Source organism: Sus scrofa, chromosome 4 (genome assembly GCF_054392235.1).
Source record: "Sus scrofa isolate SSC_HxYL_T2T_F1_AM1 chromosome 4, Sscrofa_HxYL_maternal_Yorkshire_Landrace_v2.0, whole genome shotgun sequence".
NCBI classification, from domain to species: domain Eukaryota; kingdom Metazoa; phylum Chordata; class Mammalia; order Artiodactyla; family Suidae; genus Sus; species Sus scrofa.
In genome coordinates, this window is record NC_139386.1 from 56,729,886 (window position 1) to 56,749,611 (window position 19,726).

A 19,726-nucleotide genomic window follows, 5' to 3' on the forward strand; every position below is an offset into this window, starting at 1 on the left:
CATTACAGAAGTTCCTCAAGAAATTGAAAATAGCACTGCCATATGATCCTACAATCCAACTTCTAGGTATACATCCAAAGGAAATGAAATCATTATTTGGAGGAGATACACATACTCCCATGTTCACAGCAGCCTTATTCATAATAGTCAAGGCATGGAGACAACCTTAGTGTAACCTAACAGATGAATGGAAAAGAAAATATGAGATACATAGGTAGGAAGATAGCTTTATATTATGTATATATGTATAGTGAAATATTATATGTTATTTATTTATTTATAATGAAATATTATACAATCCTGAAAAAGAAGGAAATCCTGTCATTTGCAACAAACACCGGTGAATCTAGAGGGCTAAGTGAAAAAAAAATAAGCCAGACAGAAAAAGAAAACCACTGCCTGGTATGACTTACATGTGGAATCTTTAACAAAAGTCAAACTCATAGAAACATTAAGAAAATATAGACGAGGCAATTCCCACTATGGCACAGTGATCAAGAATCTGACAGCAGCGAGGTGTTTAATCCCGGGATTGGTGCAGTAGGTTAAAGGACCAGGCATTGCTGTACTGTGGCATAGGTTACAGCTATGGCTTGGATTCATTCAGTCCCTTGCCCAGGAGTTTCCATATACTGTGGGTGCAGCCATAGAATGAAAGAAAGGAAAAAGGGAGAGAGGAAGAAAGGAAGGAAGGGAAGGAAGGGAGGAGGAAAGGAAGGAAGGAAGGAAGTGAAAATAAAGGAAAAGAAAAGAATGAATAGAAGAGTGGTTTCCAGGGGCTGGAGGTGAAGAAACGAGGGAGGGGTTAGCAAAATGATACAAACTTTCAGTTGTAAGATGAATAAGATCTGAGGATCTAACGTAGAACAGGTAACTACAGCTGGTAATACTGTATTGTATAATTGAAAATTGCTAAGAGAGTAGGACCTAGATATTCTCACCAAAGAAAAGGAAAATATGCAAGGTGATGGATGTTTATTAACTCAATGGGGGGAATCTCTTCACAATGTATATCAAATCTTCACACTTTACACTTTAAATATCCACAATTTTGCCAATTATACTTCAACAAAGCTCCAAAAAAAAAAAAAAATCATGAAAAATAAGGGCCTGGTGGGAAAAAAAAAAAAAGAATGGTAATTGCCTCAGGCATGCAAAGACCAACACAAAAACACTTTTCCATGGTTAGTCATTGACAGTAACTGCAGACCGTCAAAAACTATTCTAGAATATTTAATAGCATATCTGTTTGAAAACCTCTTACATAAAATAACTATTTTTTAATAGCTTTAAAAGAGGAACAAAGAGATTTTATGACACATTAAATATGGGTGAAAATATTTATATTTCCTTTTAGAAGACTTTATTTAAAAAATTTTCTCAGCACTGTTAACCTCATTCCAAGAACAACTTCCAGTCCCATAAAGAATGCTCACAAATCTCTTTCTAGATGGTTGAAATGTTTTTCCTGTGTTAGAAATTCATTTGGTTTTATACTTTGTAACAAATCTCTCTATGCCCTATGACCAGAGAAGGAATCTCACTTTCTGAATGAGTCATTGATTAATTGCAAATCTGCATTTCTAAAAGTAGAAATTTGATGAAAGTTCAAATTACAGAGAAATTATAAACATTGTCACAGCTGGAATCTATTTAAGTGGAGAGATGTATTTTATAAAACTATATGATTATTTTTTTAAAAAAGTGTAAAAGAAGGGGTGCATTGGGAATACTGCTGTAGTAGGCGTCTGTGGGAGATCCAAAAATTAATAGAGCACAGTTCCTGCCCCATAGGGGCATAAAATAGATGGAACATGTACACATATAATCAAGACAGTATGTTAAATGACTCATTGGAATAGTAATGACCATAAAAACAACATAAGCTCTATGAAGGCCCAGAAATCAGTCTTCATATTCAAGTAAAGTAATTTCCTGCTTTAAAAGAGTTTACGATTCGTTCATATTGTAAAAAAAGGCATAGGTTTTTGCAGTCAGAGTTCAATGGTCAAATGTGAGCTACCCAAATGGGCAATGTAGGAAGATGTCTTACCTCCTACAAGCTTCTATTTCATTATCTGCAAAATGGAGATGATAATATCTAATTCTTAAGGTTGTGATGAGAAATAATTGAGCACCAAATGACAGTAGATTACTTGTCATGTATTTATATTTATCAAATATTAGTTCCCTTTCCATATCACTAGCAGTTTTTAAACACCACCTATTTCCCACATTTAATCCCATCACCTAGTCTCAATAACCTGAGTCTTGTATCTGCGGGGAGATTATTTAAACTAACCCTCAGTTTTCCCTTTTATAAAATGGAAATTAAAGTGGTACCCACCCACAGGTATCATAAAAGGCCTATCAATTGGACTTTCAAATATCCTAATTTTATTTCAACTTTGTTTACTGGGATATCTAAAGATTTATTTCTTCTCAAATTTGTAAATTCTGTGTCTCCTATTATTAGCTTTCATTATTCATTTCTTATTCCTCATTAATTCTGGTGCAATTTGTATAAATGAGGCAAATCTAATAAAAACAGCAACTTGTTGAAGAAGGTCTCACTTTTTCAAAGGTTCTAGATTACTGAAGAGTCTAACCAGAGAAAGAACTAGGTAAAAGCTAAAACAAGGGGAATCTTTTCCTTTGGACTTAGCACAGGGAGTTTTGTATTACTAGCACCGAGGAGCAAATTTGTGTGTGTGTGTGTGTGTCTTTTTGCCATTTCTTGGGCGGCTCCCGCGGCATATGGAGGTACCCAGGCTAGGGGTCCAGTCGGAGCTGTAGCTGCCAGCCTACGCTAGAGCCACAGCAACGCAGGGTCTGAGCCGCATCTGCGACCCACACCACAGCTCAGAGCAATGCCAGATCCTTAACCCACTGAGCAAGGCCAGGGACCGAACCCGCAACCTCATGGTTCCTAGTCGGATTCGTTAACCACTACGCCACGACGGGAACTCCCCGAGTAGCAAATTAAAGGAAAAAAGAAACCTTACCCATATCTCTATTACCAGAGCAAGAATTAAATTAAAAAGATATTAGTGGATAAAACTTTGGGGAGCTCGCCTAATCAACTTATTTTAGGGTCAAGAGAACTAACTTCTCTGCAGCCCCCTCTCCACTGCAGGGTAAAAGTCAGACTTATAGGTATATATCACCACATAAAGATGACCAGTTTTTGCATGCTGTGAAATTTACCTCTCTATGTCACTTTGCAAACTTTCACTCCTATCCTATTCTGTCCCTATAAACTTAAATTATTTTTTTCCTTGAGTAAACTGAAAAGGTAACCAATGTACTAAAATGCCAAAAGACTACTTATTATGAATATATAAGCACAATGCGTATTTCAAGATACTCTGCAATATCAAGAACTTTATATACCCTCTAATAAAGTTGTGCAGCTACCATATTAAGCAACTCATGGGCAGCAAAAACTAAAAGAAAAATTATTAATCTTAAGGGAACTAACTAGGACAAATGAGAAAAATTTCAGATTAATAACAGGGCAGTTTATCAGAGAACACAGTCTAAAGATGAAATGGGCTATACTCAAGAACAGCTAGGGTGATAACCTATACGGGAATGGATATGTGTATATGTATAACTGAATCACTTTGCTATACAGAAGAAATTAACACAACATTGCAAATCAACCATGTTTAAATAAAATTAAAACAAACAAACAAACAAACAAAAAAACAGCTAGGGTGGCCACATTCTAGTAAATGCCAAGTCAATTATCCATTGGTCAGCAAAGCAGTAGAAGGAAATTCAAGTTATTCCTTGGGGTGGAAAAGTCCCTCTGTTTCATGGAATTTTGTAATGCTAAGTACAAATAATAAACAATTAATTGCTTTTTAAATGGATACCCAAATATAAAATACAGCTTCAAAATGAACCACCATAAGAAACATCCTGAGAAATAAACCATGGGAACATAAGTATGCAAATACCATGATCACTTTCAGAAAAGGAATATGGGAAAATGAGTTCAGATTTTAAGTTCGTTCTTAGTAACTGATCAGTTTAGAACATTCTAAACAAAATATCTGCTTAATCAGAGCCAAAGTGACAGTAAATTATTATTCTTGAACTGGTTTTAACTGGGTATCAAAAACAAGCATTTCACTTAAAGTAGCACTGTATGATATTTAACATTCAAAGGAAGAGCGACCTGAAACAAACAGAAAGGAATAAATCATTCATCATTATTATCTTTGATAGTTTGTTTGCTATTAGCAACCTGATTTCAAAAAATCATGCTGTAGCACAACTCCCCAAACCCCAGCAGACTCCCTAACCCCATGCCAAAGTGGTCAGAGCCCAGGGCCATTTTCTACTCCAAAACAACTCCACTTTACTATGAACAAAGGCAGATGAAAAAGCTCTTCTGAGCCAAGAAAATAACTCTTCTATCGATTCCTTTCCTTCAAATAGTGCTCCAAATCCTCCCTTCTAATTATAGCATTTTAGTCACTATAAAACTCCTTGCCCCTAATTATTTGTAACAATTTTCCTCTAGAGACTTTTATTTGTGTTTTGCTTATTTGGCAGTATTGTCACAGTAATAATGGAAGGGGCCACCTGCCATTATAAACGGCACAGCACTTTGATTAATGTGCCTTTGTGAAATGTACTAGCACCCGGGTCCTGGAGCAATGTACCCAAGACTTGCTTTTACTTACTTATAGGCTTGCTTGCTCACTTACTGACTTATTTATTTCATCTCCGGGACTCAGTGCAGACCAGTAAAGTCTCAGGTAAACCAGGGACAATACAGACTTCAAAAGAACATTATAAACACAAGAAAAATAAATGTAAAACTTGAATGGCTAGGCAAATATTAGGAAACAATTTCTGCACTTTAGAACAAAAGCTTTGCAAATAGCACTCAATTGCCACTGCTTCTGCCTAGTTCTACTTCTGTATGGTAAATGTTATTAAATGTTATTAAAGTTTACATTTCAGGGCTGTGAACTGGTTAACTGGAAGAGACATCTGTAAGTAGAAAGTAAAGGAATAATTAAGTTATAGGGGTTGACAAAATGGTGGGCATTATCATACTGTCTTTTGAAAAGCTCTTTGGTGCTTGAACAAACTTTCAAAATATGAGTTTCACCAAAGCCCAAATTGTAATTCCAAATTCCCTTAAATTGAGATGCAGACATATGATCCAGTCTCCAGAAGTCACATGGAGGAATTGAGACATTTGCATTTGGGTGGGAAGAATGTGAGGAAGAAGCAGAACCTCTCCTCCGTTGGAGGTTTGGGGACTCTGCAGTGGCCTCTGACAATTCCTATGACAGCATCAGGGAAAATAATGACCCAAATGATATAAGGTCACATTCTTGGCTCCAACTTAACCTCACTGGGATGGTAGGCATTCCTCTGTCTTACTGGACAGTAGCCACAGGGCTAATGCTCTTGTAACATGCTTGTAATCTTATATCCTGAAGATTTAGCCCCTAGCCTGATTCTCTGGGACTCCCACCAATTCTGTGAGCTACTAATACCTTTGCTATTTAAAGTTTGTCTCTGTTGATTGCAATTAGGAACTGATACTGATTGGGTACAAGATTGAGTTGCAGAGAGAAAAACTATGGAGGTGGACTTCAAGAATCTGAAACTGAGATAACTACACTGATTGCCATGCTGCGCAAAGATGTTCAGTCTTCTCTGAAGGATACAGCAACAGAAGTTCTCGAGGGCTTAGGGTACCCCAAGTTAAGTCAGAGACTGATGTGGGTTTGGGTCTCAGCTCTTCTGCTTGTTTGATTTTCAAACTGTAATACATAACATTATTGTGAGAATTGGATAAAATCCATGTAAAGTGCTTCCACAGTTGCCAGTATAAGTTGTTGATACAGAAGAGAAAGGGGCAACAGCTAACTGTTCTGGTTGAATCACCTAATTTGCGGACCTAGCCCCAAAGAGAGGAAGATGTAAATACTAAAGCGAGTACCTGGGATCCTTAGCAAATAAAAGGGGTTTTAGGCCCTGGCTTCTGGTGGGATCTAAGAATATGACAAAACTCAGGTAAGAAAGCAAATCCAAGAGAAGTCAGCAAAATATGGACTCTAAATGGTTGCCTCCTAGACCTGGTGGTGCCAAGACGCTAATTTCAGAGACAGTGAGCCCAAGGCTTAGAACAGGAAATCTAAACCACTGGCATTGGGCTGCTTTGCCCTGCCCAGCCAGTCACAGGGCTGCCTGAAGAACCCAGAAGAACTCAGCCTGCAGGTGGGGGCAACTTTAACCATAGGTGAGTGGACTGGGAAGGTCAGAACTCTCCGCATAACTCATGATAAATTGCATACAAACACACTGCACCCACATACATACACACTGCATGCACGTGTGCGCACGCGCGCGCGCACACACACACACACACACACACACACACACACACACACAAACTTTCTATCATGGATCCAGAACCTATAAACAAGTTGATTCTCAGCAAGTATTTGTAGGATTGGATTAAACATAAATTGAATGCTTTTGAGAAGCCGCCAAAACATCATTTTCTTGTTATTTTGAACTCCAGAAAAATGCTGAAGGTCGATAAAGCAGTAAAAGTTCCTGGTGGTTTAATTGCCTGGCATTGTGCGATGATTTGCTCAGTTCTATCCAGATACTTCTATACATTCAAGGGACAACTGACTGGGTAAAATAACTAGCTTTATAAAGTGATGTTCAAGATAATCAAGCTGCAAAATGGCCTGAGAGGAATGGATGTCAGTGGGACATTTAATGAGCTCTCACAAGGTGACCTGAACTGGAACAGCGGTAAATAGAGGCTATAGGAAAAAATGCATGCAAGACAATTTCAAGCTCCAGCATAGCTTCAAACAGTAAATTCAGTCTCTGGAAGAGCCCCAGCATTTGACAAGATGGCCTGGCACAAAGATACCAAATGGTAAGATCTTTACTCAAAAGTGATTTTGGCAATAGAGCTTAAGAAGCAAAGCCGCAGACACTAACTCTCTGCAGAGAAGAAGCTAGAGTTGCCAATTTCAGTCAAAGCTAAGCAACACAAATGATACAGTACTAAAATATTCAGATGCAGTTTATGCATACTTTATTTTCTTCAGCTCAGAGAGCAGACAATAGGGGTATATGCCCTTGCCTGGATTAGAACCGAGGTGAACCTATAGGTAAAAAGTTTTAGAAAAAAATAAGAAGAATGAGTTAGATTAAAACTAAACAGGACCAGTGCTTGCTTCGGCAGCACATGTACTAAATTTGGCACAATACAGAGGTTAGAAAGGCCCCTGCACAGGATGACATGCAAATGTGTGAAGTGTTCCATATTTTTGCACAGGGAATAATTTCCAGTCTCTTGGGATAGACCATGATGGAAGATAATATGAGAAAGGAAATGTATATAAATGTATGACCAGGGAGTTCCCATCACGGCTCAGGGGTTAATGAATCTGACTAGCATCCATGAGGATGCAGGTTCGATTCCTGGCCTCACTCAGTGGGTTAAATGATTTGGTGTTGCTGTGAGCTGTGGTGTAGGTCACAGACACAGCTCAGATCCCGCATTGCTGTGGCTCTAGTGTAGGCTGGCAGCTACAACTCCGATTCCACCCCTAGCCTGGAAACCTCCATATATCATGGGTGTGGTCCTAAACATGCCAAAAAAAAAAAGCAAAAAAAATTGTATGACTGAGTCATTTTGCAGCACAATAGTAATTGGCATATCATTCTAAATAAGCTATACTTTAATGAAATAAAACATAATTAAAAAAAAAAACATAAAGAGGAACAGATTCTAACTAAGCATCAAGGAACAGGATATTCACCTTAGAGAATTAGATTAGAAAGGCTTCTCTGAAGCCTAGAATCACAGATGGAGCAATAATAGATAGAAAACAAGTTCACTAACGCTTAGGGGAAGAAGGAGAAACCTTAACATAGGAAAGGTTAGAGATACCAGAGAAGAGATTTGGATGGGGTGTCAGAGAATGGCCAAATAAAAAACCTATGCCAGAAAGATGACAAATGGAAAATAAATGGGAAGGACAGCAAAGTGAAGAAGTCAAGAGCTTAGAGTTCTTAACAAGACGGAGGGCCCAAAAATATACACCAGTAGTAACCACACTTGTTACAGATATTCCATACATATCAATTCCTTATTATTAGAATTTCTATTTGTGTATACTCTTGTGTGTTCCGACATGTTTACTTTCAAGCTATGGGACAGTATTAATTTTCAAGTCTCCAATAAAATCAATACATTGGCATAAAAATTCCAGGCCTGAAAGAAACATTAGAAACTTTCATTTATAAATTTCCCCTACAATAAGAATAACCATTGATATAACACATATTTATTAAATCTCTACTGTAAATATAAATACACTCTTAAAATAAACAGTAATCACTTATATAAATCAACATGCAGTGATAAAAAATTATGTTTAAAGAAAAGCTAGACACCGTGAATAGAAGCATTTGAAGTTGTACAGCCATCTGAATTCATCAGATCTAGTCAGATGTTGGATATCAATTTATTAATTTTCATAATTTAAAACATTAAGGAATGTAATGTTTTATTCCTAATTATTATTACTGCAATATTTTATTCCTTATTAATATTGTATTATTTTATTCATCATTATTATTATTACTTATTGAGTAAATAGCTGCCCCAGAGCCAGGAACCTCACCAAGGGCTATGGCTACAAAGGAAGATAAAATCGAGCCTTGTCCTTAACAAACTTCATTCTAGGGTGGAAACATCTAAGCAAGAAAACCATTGCATTTGGAGTAATTATGGATAAATGAAATAACAGAAATGAAGAGAAGGTACAGCCATCGTCTCAAGAAAGGAAAAATTCATGCAGATTGGAGGGTTGAATGAAGGCTTCACAGAGGACAGGCAGAGGTAAAGTAGTAACAGGTAACCTGGAAAATTGCTGCCCAGTACATGGCACCTGAACTGTGCCATAGCACACATCAGAGTTACAGTTATTAGGTCATGTCCTCGCTAGCCTCTGTACATCCCCAAGGGTTGGATGGGGTCTTTCCAGCTCACTGATACTTAACACCAGCATCTAGCACAGGGCCTGGCTCCTTGTCGGCACTCAATTTCCAATACTGGATAAGGGAAGAAATGTTCTTGCATGTGGTAAAGTATGGAAACAACAAAAAATTGAAAGAAGAGGGGCTTAAGAGGGACAGGCTTGAGAGTATTTTCAAAGAAGATATTTGTCACATTCAAAAAAAAAATGTAGACTTCAAAAGGTGATATGTCAACCAATAAAATTAATTAATTACTTAGGGGAAGACGTGAAAAGACCCAAAAGACCACAAAAGATGCCATTGTGACAAGTGTAAGGATTGGATAGGGAAAGACTTAGCTACCTCAGCAGGGTAAAATACAATAAAATTTTACTTCACTTCTATGATTATGTTTTTTTCCAAGCTGCCTTTGGTAGGAAGGCTAATATTTTCTAATGCAAAGGACACCAGTACCATTGAGATAAAAGGCTCTAGGAACATCTTCCTAAGTAACATGAAACAGGAAGCTATAGTTGGTGACTATACCCAGCCTAGTACACCCCAAGACTATATTCCTTTTGCCTCCCAAATAATTTTAATATAACAAGGCAAGTGCTATTCTGGTTAAACTGCAATCACATGTTCCCTACTTATGTCATTTATTCACTTAGGTCACTGCCTGGCCCCTGAAAGTATTTAAGGATGCCATACTATTTTATATACTCATTTTTAAAACAACATAGAAAAAGAAAACTGTAAAATTTTAAAGTATGTGGGATGGAAATCCTATAAAATTGGATTGTGATGATCATTGTACAACTATAAATGTAATAAATTCATTGAGTAATTTAAAAAAATAAAAACAAATTAAAATAAAATTTAAAAGTATGGTAGCAGTATTGCTTTTGAAAAACAACAGTTTTATAATTTTATGTAACAAAACATGTTTTTCTTGATTAAGTGTCAGAATTACAAGCATTTCTTAATAGGTTAATTTGTATTATGCTTAATCAGAAACTCCTCTGTGAGATCATGGATTACAACTGCTATAAAATATAAACCAAAGAAGAAGTAAGTTTCTTTTCAAAGCTCCTTCCCACTGTGGCAAATGCCTTTATAAAAATGAAATTCTTGTTACACAAGATCACATTTTTAATGATATATAAACATTTTAAGAAGTACTAAGCATTTTAATGTGAAATTGGACACACTGGGGATTTTCGTAAATGCAATCAGGAAACCAACTGCCATATCTTAGTGTAGGTTCCATATGATGACATTAAAATTTTTATGTAAGTTGTTCCCATTTTATTTTTAATTGTGAAAACATATCAGATTATGGTTAATCATCTGTTTGGATGCAGTTTTTTTTTTTTTTTTTTTTTTTTTTTTAGAGAGTGAGAATTAAGAAAAGGAAAATTATTTCAAGTCAGAGTAGAATTAATTAATTTATTCCTTTAAATATTTCAGCTACAAAATATAAGATTGCTTATTCTGTTTGGCCTTCTAGTTTTTCAATTTTGTATTATTTACATGAGCCTTTGCTGAGCTAGGTTGAACGGGATCAATGTCAGGATTGATAAATGTATGTACTTTCTTTGCTTTTCAAAGTGCAAAGAGGATGTAACCAATATTCTGAGTAAGCACAGCAATGCTTATCTGTATTGCTGAAGGTCTTCAAAAGTCCCATAAATTGTGAGAAATTGACAGAACTAATATTTCATACCACTGTGAATGTAACTTGCCAATAGTATAAAGCTACAGACAGTAAATATCCTTTGTACCTTTTTGTGAGAGGATTTTCCTATGAAATTTCATTAAGAGCTAACCTATATAATTATCTCTTTAAAATACACCCCTTTAATAGAGATTATTCTTTAATGACAGGACTCACAGTTATCAATTTCTGATCCACTTTAAATGCATAGTTATTTAATTATTTCTTCTATGATGCCTAGCAAACAATCAATGGTTAAGCATTTTATATCACTTTTTTAAGAGTTTCTTTGCATTTGAGACATGCGTATACTTCACTGAGACCCTTGTTTCAAATTCCAAACAGTAGCAAAAGCTAGAAGACTGACTGGATTCTTATCTGTTAACCATTACATATAGTGTTTACAGCTAGGACAAAACACCAGCTTCAATGGACTTTCCCATCCAGATCATTTATTTTTCTGTAATATACTAATATACCAAAGGAAACCAAAGCAAAGCACAGCTTGACTAACAAAATATTACTGAGGCATGAAAAAGTGACCTGAGATGAATCTAAATTACTTTGGCTAGCTGGGTCCCACTGTACCATAACAAGGAGTAATTGGTATATGAAGCCTAGGTCAAATGTTTATTCAGTAAGCAATTATGGAAACCCTTGGCTTATCCATCACCATTTGGAAATAAACATTTATGTCAGTGATTTTTTTGGGGGGGGTTGGCAATAGACACTCCTTAAACTCTAAAGCTTTTGGTTTGTTTAGTTTTCATCTTCTGTGAAATGAATTAAATATTTCCCTGTGCTGATGACTTCAGAGATTAATGTATGTAGACTGTTCTCATACTAAATGACTGGTCTCATGCTAAGTAACTTGGGATGACTAAGCTTTTTGAGTTTTACAGATATATGTGTATATATATATATTGTTTTGTCTTTTTAGGGCCACACCCATAGCGTATATAGGTTCCCAGGCTAGAGGTGGAATCAGAGCCATCGCTGCTGGCCTACACCACAGCCACAGCAGTGCAGTATCTGAGACACACCTGAGATTTACACCATAGCTCACGGCAATGCCAGATTCTTAACCCACTGAGCAAGGCCAGGGATTAAATCCGCATCTCATGGATACTAGTCAGGTTTGTTAACCACTGAGCCACAACGGGAACTCCTATTTGGAAACAGTGTTCTATACCTTCATTCACTGTCAAGGTGTTGTTAAAAATTTTTGCCATTGTGAATTTGCCTGACTTTATAACAGGCTTTTTTTTATTTTTAGCTTTTTAAAAATTTTCTTAGCAATGGTGTTCTGAGTAATAGGGTTTGGTTCTCCTCTAGGGTAAAGTATATCATTTTATTGCATGTGTGTGTGCATGGATGTGTGTGTGTGTTTATATTGCATTTAACTTTTCAGTGCAGTTCAATTGACAATATTTTTCCTTATCTCTGTATTGATAATAATAATAATAATAATAGCACCTACTCTTACCAGGGGCCATGTTCTATGTTAATCACATTACATATGTAGCCTAATTAAATCCTCATTACAATTCTGTGAGGTATAACCTATTATTGCTTACTATATTTTTTACGCATGGGAAAGCTGAGGAAAAAGATATTAAGTGAATTTTCCACATTCCCACTGAATTTAGTGTTAAGAGCCAAAAGTCAACAACCCAAGGTTGTCTGACTCCAAAGACTCTACCTTCAATAACTTTCAGATGATATGTATTATTGAACAGTGACTTGACTAGGGATTTCAAAATAAGTGAAGCATATCGTTTTTACAATTAGTTCATACTGACACATGATTATAGGTATATAAATGTAAAACTGATTTTTATTTAGACAAAAGTTCAAAAAGGAAAATACTGGAGTTCCCTGGTCGCACTGCAGATTAGGGATCCAGTGTTAACACTGCACTGGTTCACGTCGTAGCTGTAAAGCAGGTTCCATCCCTGGCCAGGGAACCTCTGCATGCTGCAGGTGCTGCCAAAAGTAAAGAAGAAAAAGAAAAATATGAAGCACTTACTATGTGTTAGGTGCTTAAGGGACTGCATGTCTACTAATGTCATTTATATCTCAAGCAAAAATTATCTCAAATTTAGAGTCAGGCAAACTTAGTTCAAAGAGCTAGAATTTAAACACAGAATTTCTACATGCTAACCTGCATGTTTAACCAAGAGGAGGGTTACCATGATTATGTAATAATAGAGACCATGCCACATAAATATATTTGAGAAAAAAAGATAATAGTCTAGACTTAGACAAGGCTTAGCAGACATGACACCTGTCTCATTAAGTGAAGGAGTGATTGATTGCATGGAGAAGCTCCAGATTTGCTTGAGGTTTTCCTGCTAGCAGTACTAAGAAAGGCCAAAAGTAGATTTCAGCTAACTGCTAGTTTCCTTATCATGTCTCTATGCTAACAGAGGGGTTCTTTTCTAGTCCCTCCAATGCAGTATATCAGTGGTTCCAATGTATGTAGCAGACTAAGCTACAATTTTGTTCTCATGGGCAAATGGGAAATCACAAGACTTAGGACTGAATTGACTGCAATTCCCCCTCAGCCCAGGGTTAACCTGGGTTAATCATGTCTGTCCTAGCCTGGGTTTCAGTGTTCTTTTGGTATGTGGTGCTCTTTGGCCCGTATGGTATTTGAAGTTATTCCTTAATGATTTGTGAACTCATCTATGCCTGCATAAAAGATGTTATACTTTATTTAGACTGTCTAGGCTCTTATTGGTAGTCATTTCAGCTTACCAATTTTGACATATTTCCAGGAGCATCAAAATGAAATTCCTTGAAAAACAGTAATGTTCTATAAGAACATTAATTATCATTATTATTTCTATTAGCGGGGTTCAAAATTATCATCACTGGAAGTTTGCCTGAAGATATAGACAACTAGCAATGAGACAATATGTGAGTTAGAATTGGACTTCTTTTTTTCAGGGTAATATTATGTAGAATCCCAGAGTATAAAACAGATTAAAGAAGGCTGGTTGATTTGAAAGTCTTAAAGCAGCTGTACATGCAGTTTCGTCGCCACTCAAAGTTTATAATATAGTTCTTGTTTTAATAAAAATCTTAATATATAATGTTTTGCGAGAGAATGAGTTGGGTTAATAACGCTAATAACACATAATCAGTTCCAAGGTGTTTTATGCATTCCAGCACCAGAGCTAATTTCAGCCTTTCAGATTTATTAAAATACAACTCCTGATTAATTGATCTTACCATGTTCAGTTCTCTTTGGATAATTCTTATTCCACGTGCTTCCATGTTCCTAATCCAGTTAGATTAATTTCTTTCTATCACTTAGGAAATCGGTACTATATATTAAAGCAAGTGTCTGCACAATGGCCCACTCTGTGACTAGCATCTCTATGTAACTTCCCTCACATCTAAAATGGTGCATAAACTTCCCATTTCACAGAATTGCTAAGCAGATTAAGGCTGTAAAAATATTATGTAAAGTTTAAAAGAAGCTGAAGGTAGCTTTTATAAGGCATCTTTTATTCGTTAAAATAATTTGCATTAAAAAACAACAAAGAGAAGCATTTCATATCAAAACGCTTTTAAATCATCTCTAATTTCTTGGTGCACTCATTTACTCTGTTAGCCAGGGCAGAGTTTCACTTTCTTCTTTGCCCAGTGTGTATAACCATGGTACATAGCACGACACTGGGACTTACCAAGCATCTAGTGAATGTGAGCCTCTCTTTATATTATCTTCCCTTAGAGGAAAAGTTAATGGTAAAACAGAAAGGAAAGAGAAAACTCTATGAGCTTAACAGGTGAGTTGAGTATCTTTTACCAGGTGTATCGCATGCCTATTTACAAAAGTAAGGAATCTGTCAGTTTGATGAAGTACAACTCACAATTCATTAGTGTTGAACACAGAAGAAGTATTCCACATCAAAAATGACTGCTGAAATATTCACAATTACCAGCTGCTCAGAAACCATTTTATAGGGATAAAAAACATGTCACATTTAATTTATCAGATGCTTTCTACTGTCATACTTTTCTTTCGTTCAATGTACTGAAAAGTTATAAAAACAACTCCAGTCTCGCTGTAGCCATGTACAGACATTAAGAATAACACAAATCCATTATCTACCACAATATAATTCTGTCTACATGGATGAATAATCTTCTACAGCTTCTTTACACTCAATTCTGAATTAAGTATTCCTTTAAAGATATTTGAATACACAAGTCAGTATCTCTATTAGAAAACTACCATTTCAATACAAAGAAAAAAAAAACACATTCATTCCTGAAGCTATATTCCTTGAATGAGCTGGCATGATTAGCTACATTTCTATGGTGACTACAATAGGAAACATCATCAGAAAAATAATGCTGTATTAATTTTCTAACAACATTGAAATGAATCAATACGCATGCAAACACTTGTGAAAATAAAATAGTAGTAGTCCAGCTTTCCACTGCGTGCAATGCTGTGATTGCAGGCTTCAGGTAAAAGTGTAATTATGAAATTAACCCTTTGCAAAGATTATCTGCCATTAGACACCTCCAACTGCTGTGACACACACTAACTCTACTTTGAAATGCCCAAAAATAAGCAGACTAAAACAATCGTATATACACACACAGTATAATTATTCCCAAATAAAAACAAATGAGCAAGCCAACAATAATCCATATGTAGGTTTCAGTCTTGTATTGAATCCATTATAAGCAGTATATAGTGTTCAGACTAGTGCCTACGGAGGGCTTTGGTCTGCTGGGTTCTGCAAAGTATACAATGAGCATCATTAATGCTCCACAGCACCACAAGTCACTGGTGCAGTCCAGCATAGACCCTTAACGGGTGGCCCTCACTTTCTACTGCCAGTGTCAGAAGCAGTTATATTTATGGCTCTATTTATCATCAGAAGTCGTGTAAAACCATGAAAAAGAAATGAGGCCTATATCTATAAGAGTCTGTCATCTAAAGAAACTTGAAAATTTCTTAATAATTACAGAGTTGTCTTATTTTCAAATAATAATTCAACCACTCTACAAGGATCTACCAGAACACTTAGCTTTTTATATACTTGAAAAATATCTTATCCAGTCACCAAGGCAAACAGAATATGAAATAGAATATTAATATCTATCCTTCCAATAAGTATATTCATACTTGTTGCAAAAAGCATTTTTCTAATACCAGGCTATAATTTGAGGAAAAAAGTGAGAAAATTTAAAGAAAGAAAAAATAAAGGAAGGAAAATACTATAAGCATGGGTTGTATCTATAGACAAAACATGGATCTTGCAGTTTTGCATATTTTCTAGGGATGAACAACCATATTACCTCTAGTGGATATGGCGGTCATCATGAGACAGGCTGGGACCTGGGACCTGGGACCTGGGACCTCAGACCCTTTGCTGCAGTGGCTATAGTGCTTGCACCTAGACAAACATCTCCTCAAGCAAAAAAATACAAAGAAACTATAAGGGACTAAAAATAACTGCATATAGGGTTCCAATGGAGGCTAAGCAGATGAGAACCTAAATAGTATCCATGAGGATACTGTTAGACCCTGGCTTCGCTCAGTGGATTAAGGATCCAGTGCTGTCAAGAGCTGTGTGGTATAGATCTCAGATTCGGCTTGGATCTGGTGTTGCTATGGCTGCAGCGCAGGATGGCAGCTGCAGCTCCAATCTGACCCCTGGCCCAAGAACTCTCCTTTGCTGCACAAAAAAATTAAATAATAAAATAAAATAGAATACTGTGTGCGTGCACAGTTGGGGCAAATTATGGGCATGCAGATACAAAAGGGGTAAGAGCAGGGTACTACACATGCTCCCTGCATACAATCTATCTCAGCCACCCCTCTGACCCGAACCCTGGACCTACCCCTCCCTTCACCCCATGTAAGGAACCAGCTTGTCGCTCCTTGGGAAGCAAGTGAGTTAGCAAGGGAAACTCTTGCTTGTTTTTGCTTCCCTCTGCTGTGGCAGAAGCCCCAGTAAAGCCTTGCCTGAATTTCTTGCCTGGCCTCTTATCAATTTCTACTGATTAAGAAAGGACAAGAACCCAGGTCAGTAACAAGAATACATTGTTTAAGTGGCCAGAAAGAGGAGAGATGATGTTGTAATCAGAAGTTCTAGCGAGAAATCACTGAAGAGCTAGATGAGCTCCACCGGAGTCTGCTTTGACTCAGTAGAGTCCAAGGAGGAGCCATGACAGTGAAGTATGGCTTTCCTCCCTGTTGCCCCTCCCATCTCCCCACTGCTAACCCAGGAACTGGTAACTCAGGAAGTGAGGCTCAAGAGATAATGGCGTAAAGGAGAGGCCATGATGGGAAGGGTGAAGATGTCTGGAGGCACAGAAAATAATCTGACCTTATATCTCTTTCCCTTCACAGGAATCTAGGCCAAAGCAAGCCTGAAATGGAAATGAGGAAAGGGCTTCTTAACTTTGCACAGGTTTAGAATTTTGACTTTAAATGAGAATGGACCAGTGACTGCACTGACAGAACAAAACATCAAAGGTTTAAAATTTATTTTTCATAATGCCTAAACTGTCAGGGTCAAGAAAGACAAAGCCTGAAGAATTAAGGTAGAATAAAGATGCGTGACAACTTAATGCAATGCATAATCCTGTACTGGATTCTAGATTTGGATAAAAGAAAAAAACTATAAGGCTACTTAAAGAAAAAAAATTGATGAAATTTATATGCACATAATGTATTAAACAATAGTATTATATAACTTATGAACTTTATTTTTATATATTTAATTATAGATAATTTAATATAGTATCAAATTTTAAATTAAAATTAAATGTGATTTAATATACAATTAAATTACATTACATTATATGTTTATTTTCCTAAATTTCTAATTATGTAAACCAATATCTTAGTTCTTAGAAAATATGTGCTAAAGGATTTACATATAAAGAAATACGAGGTTTGCAATTTAACCTATTGTAAAATAATAATATCTCAAAAACATTGATATGAGTACATGTGTGTTAATACAGAATAGTAAAGTAAGTGAGAGAGAATGTAAATAACTGCTGGATCTAGGTAAAGGATATATAGTGCCACTTGGTGCACCTTCTTAAAAGATTGCCATCACATAAAAATACAAAGTCACAAGGAAGTGAGAAATGGGGGCTATTTTCTAGTCTTTGTCTCTTTCACCTACCAAAGAGGATCAAGGTAAGAACTGAAGATTTTCTATTTTCAGGCTGAGTTTCTCCAGATAGGATAATTAGGGCAAGGTTAAATTTTGTAATGGAGGAAGTGTCTACTCCAAGTAACACATCTGGGTCCAGGGAGGGAGGTTTGGAGCAAGTGTTTGTGGAAGAAGGAGGATGATCAGGTTGTACTTAAGAGATGGACCCAGAGACTCCTTTCTCTTGTTTCCTTCCCTAATGTCCTGGCCAGCTTGGTTTGCCATAATATAAGGCGTATAGTCAGGGTGGCTTAAACAACAGAAATATATTCTGTCACAGTTCTAGAGGCTAGAATTCTAACATCAAGGTGTTGGCAAGGTAGGTCTATAATTTTGAGGGAAGGAACTGTTGACCCTTTTTTTTTTTTTAAAGTGAAAAAAAAAAATCACTCTACATCTAACTAAAGAGGACCACACTAGTAAAGTTAATAACTGTAGACACAGGGATTTATAGGACTGAGTAGTATTTGGAATACTCCAAGACAGGATATTTTCATAGGATGCTTTATTTAGCAGCAGCATCAACTGTGCTAATACGGAAGGGCAATCGGATGCCAGCTTATAGTCTACAGTCTTCAAGACGGTTGACTTTGGAATGTAAAGCTAGAGCAATAACTTTTCTCATTAGTCAACCAGAATCTGGGAATCCATAGTCCCACTCATCAAATTCATATCTCAGGTGACTTTGGTAGACTCTTACTACAAAAACTATGGGTTCACCTCTAACTTCCCAAAATGATGTATTTTGCCTCAATGTATTAAGATGAGGTCATATTTACGGCAAATTTTTCTTTTAATATGACCTCACTTCTGAATGAAACCACTTCTGATGTTTACTTTACATGTGATTTTTCTAAGTTGACCAAGACTTATTGTTATGCCATCTGTTCCTGACAATATATTTTAACAAATCAGAAATAAGAGAGCTTAAGTCTACATTCTCTGGACATAGATAAACATGTTGCTTTTGTTCTGTTTTGTTTCTAACAATTCATTGAAAAGAGGCAGGAGGGAAACTTCTTCCTACAGACAAGTGAGTTTGATTTGTTTTCTTTTTTACTAAGTTCCTTGGATAGACAAAGCTGAACTCTCTCATTCCACAGATCAAACCAGGTTGGAGGATAGTTATATCATAGAAATGATGCTAAAAATTACCTGGACCATAGTATCAATCAAGGGACTGCAGAAAGTAGAGAATATTCAAACGTATTCTATGATGTTGGCATGCAGGTTGAAAACACTAAAAGTTTATTCTACATTTTCCCACATTAATCCCATTAATCAATGGCATATTATTTAAATATAAACCTAAAAAGAAATGTTCTTGAGTTCCCACTGTGGTGCAGTGAGTTAAGAATCCAACCGCAGCAGCTTGGGTCACAGCAAAGGCATGGCAGTGGTGGGTTAAAGGATCCAGCATTGCTACAACTGTGGCATAGGTCACAGCTGTAGCTCAAATTTGATTCCTTGCCCAGGAACTTCCATATGCCATTGATGCAGCCATAAAAAGTAATAAATAAATAAAAATGTTCTACTGTGATTAATACCTTTAACTCTAGAAGAATGGCCTAAAAAATAATTCTTTCTTCAAAATCCAAGTCCCCTGTTGTACCCAGAGTCAATGCAGAGATAATTAATTCTACAAAAGTAGGGATAGAACAAGTCAAAGATTACCTACATATACGATGTCCATGCAAACAGTATGGAATTTAAAAAGCAGAATGTAGGTGTCAAAGTGAAAAGACATTCAGCTTGACAGGAACCAAATTATCAGGAAATGGGACTT

General features: G+C 36.4%; 1 protein-coding gene and 1 non-coding gene across 31 annotated transcripts in view; one reads left to right on the forward strand and one right to left on the reverse strand.

The window, feature by feature from the left end:
* The window catches only part of RALYL (RALY RNA binding protein like), a 765,932-nt gene that overhangs the window by 606,468 nt on the left and 139,738 nt on the right, over positions 1 to 19,726 (reverse strand). The window lies entirely within an intron of this gene.
* LOC146403813 (U6 spliceosomal RNA) lies at positions 7,228 to 7,330 on the forward strand. The gene has a single exon (XR_014845070.1). It is a non-coding gene; the product is annotated as a U6 spliceosomal RNA (small nuclear RNA).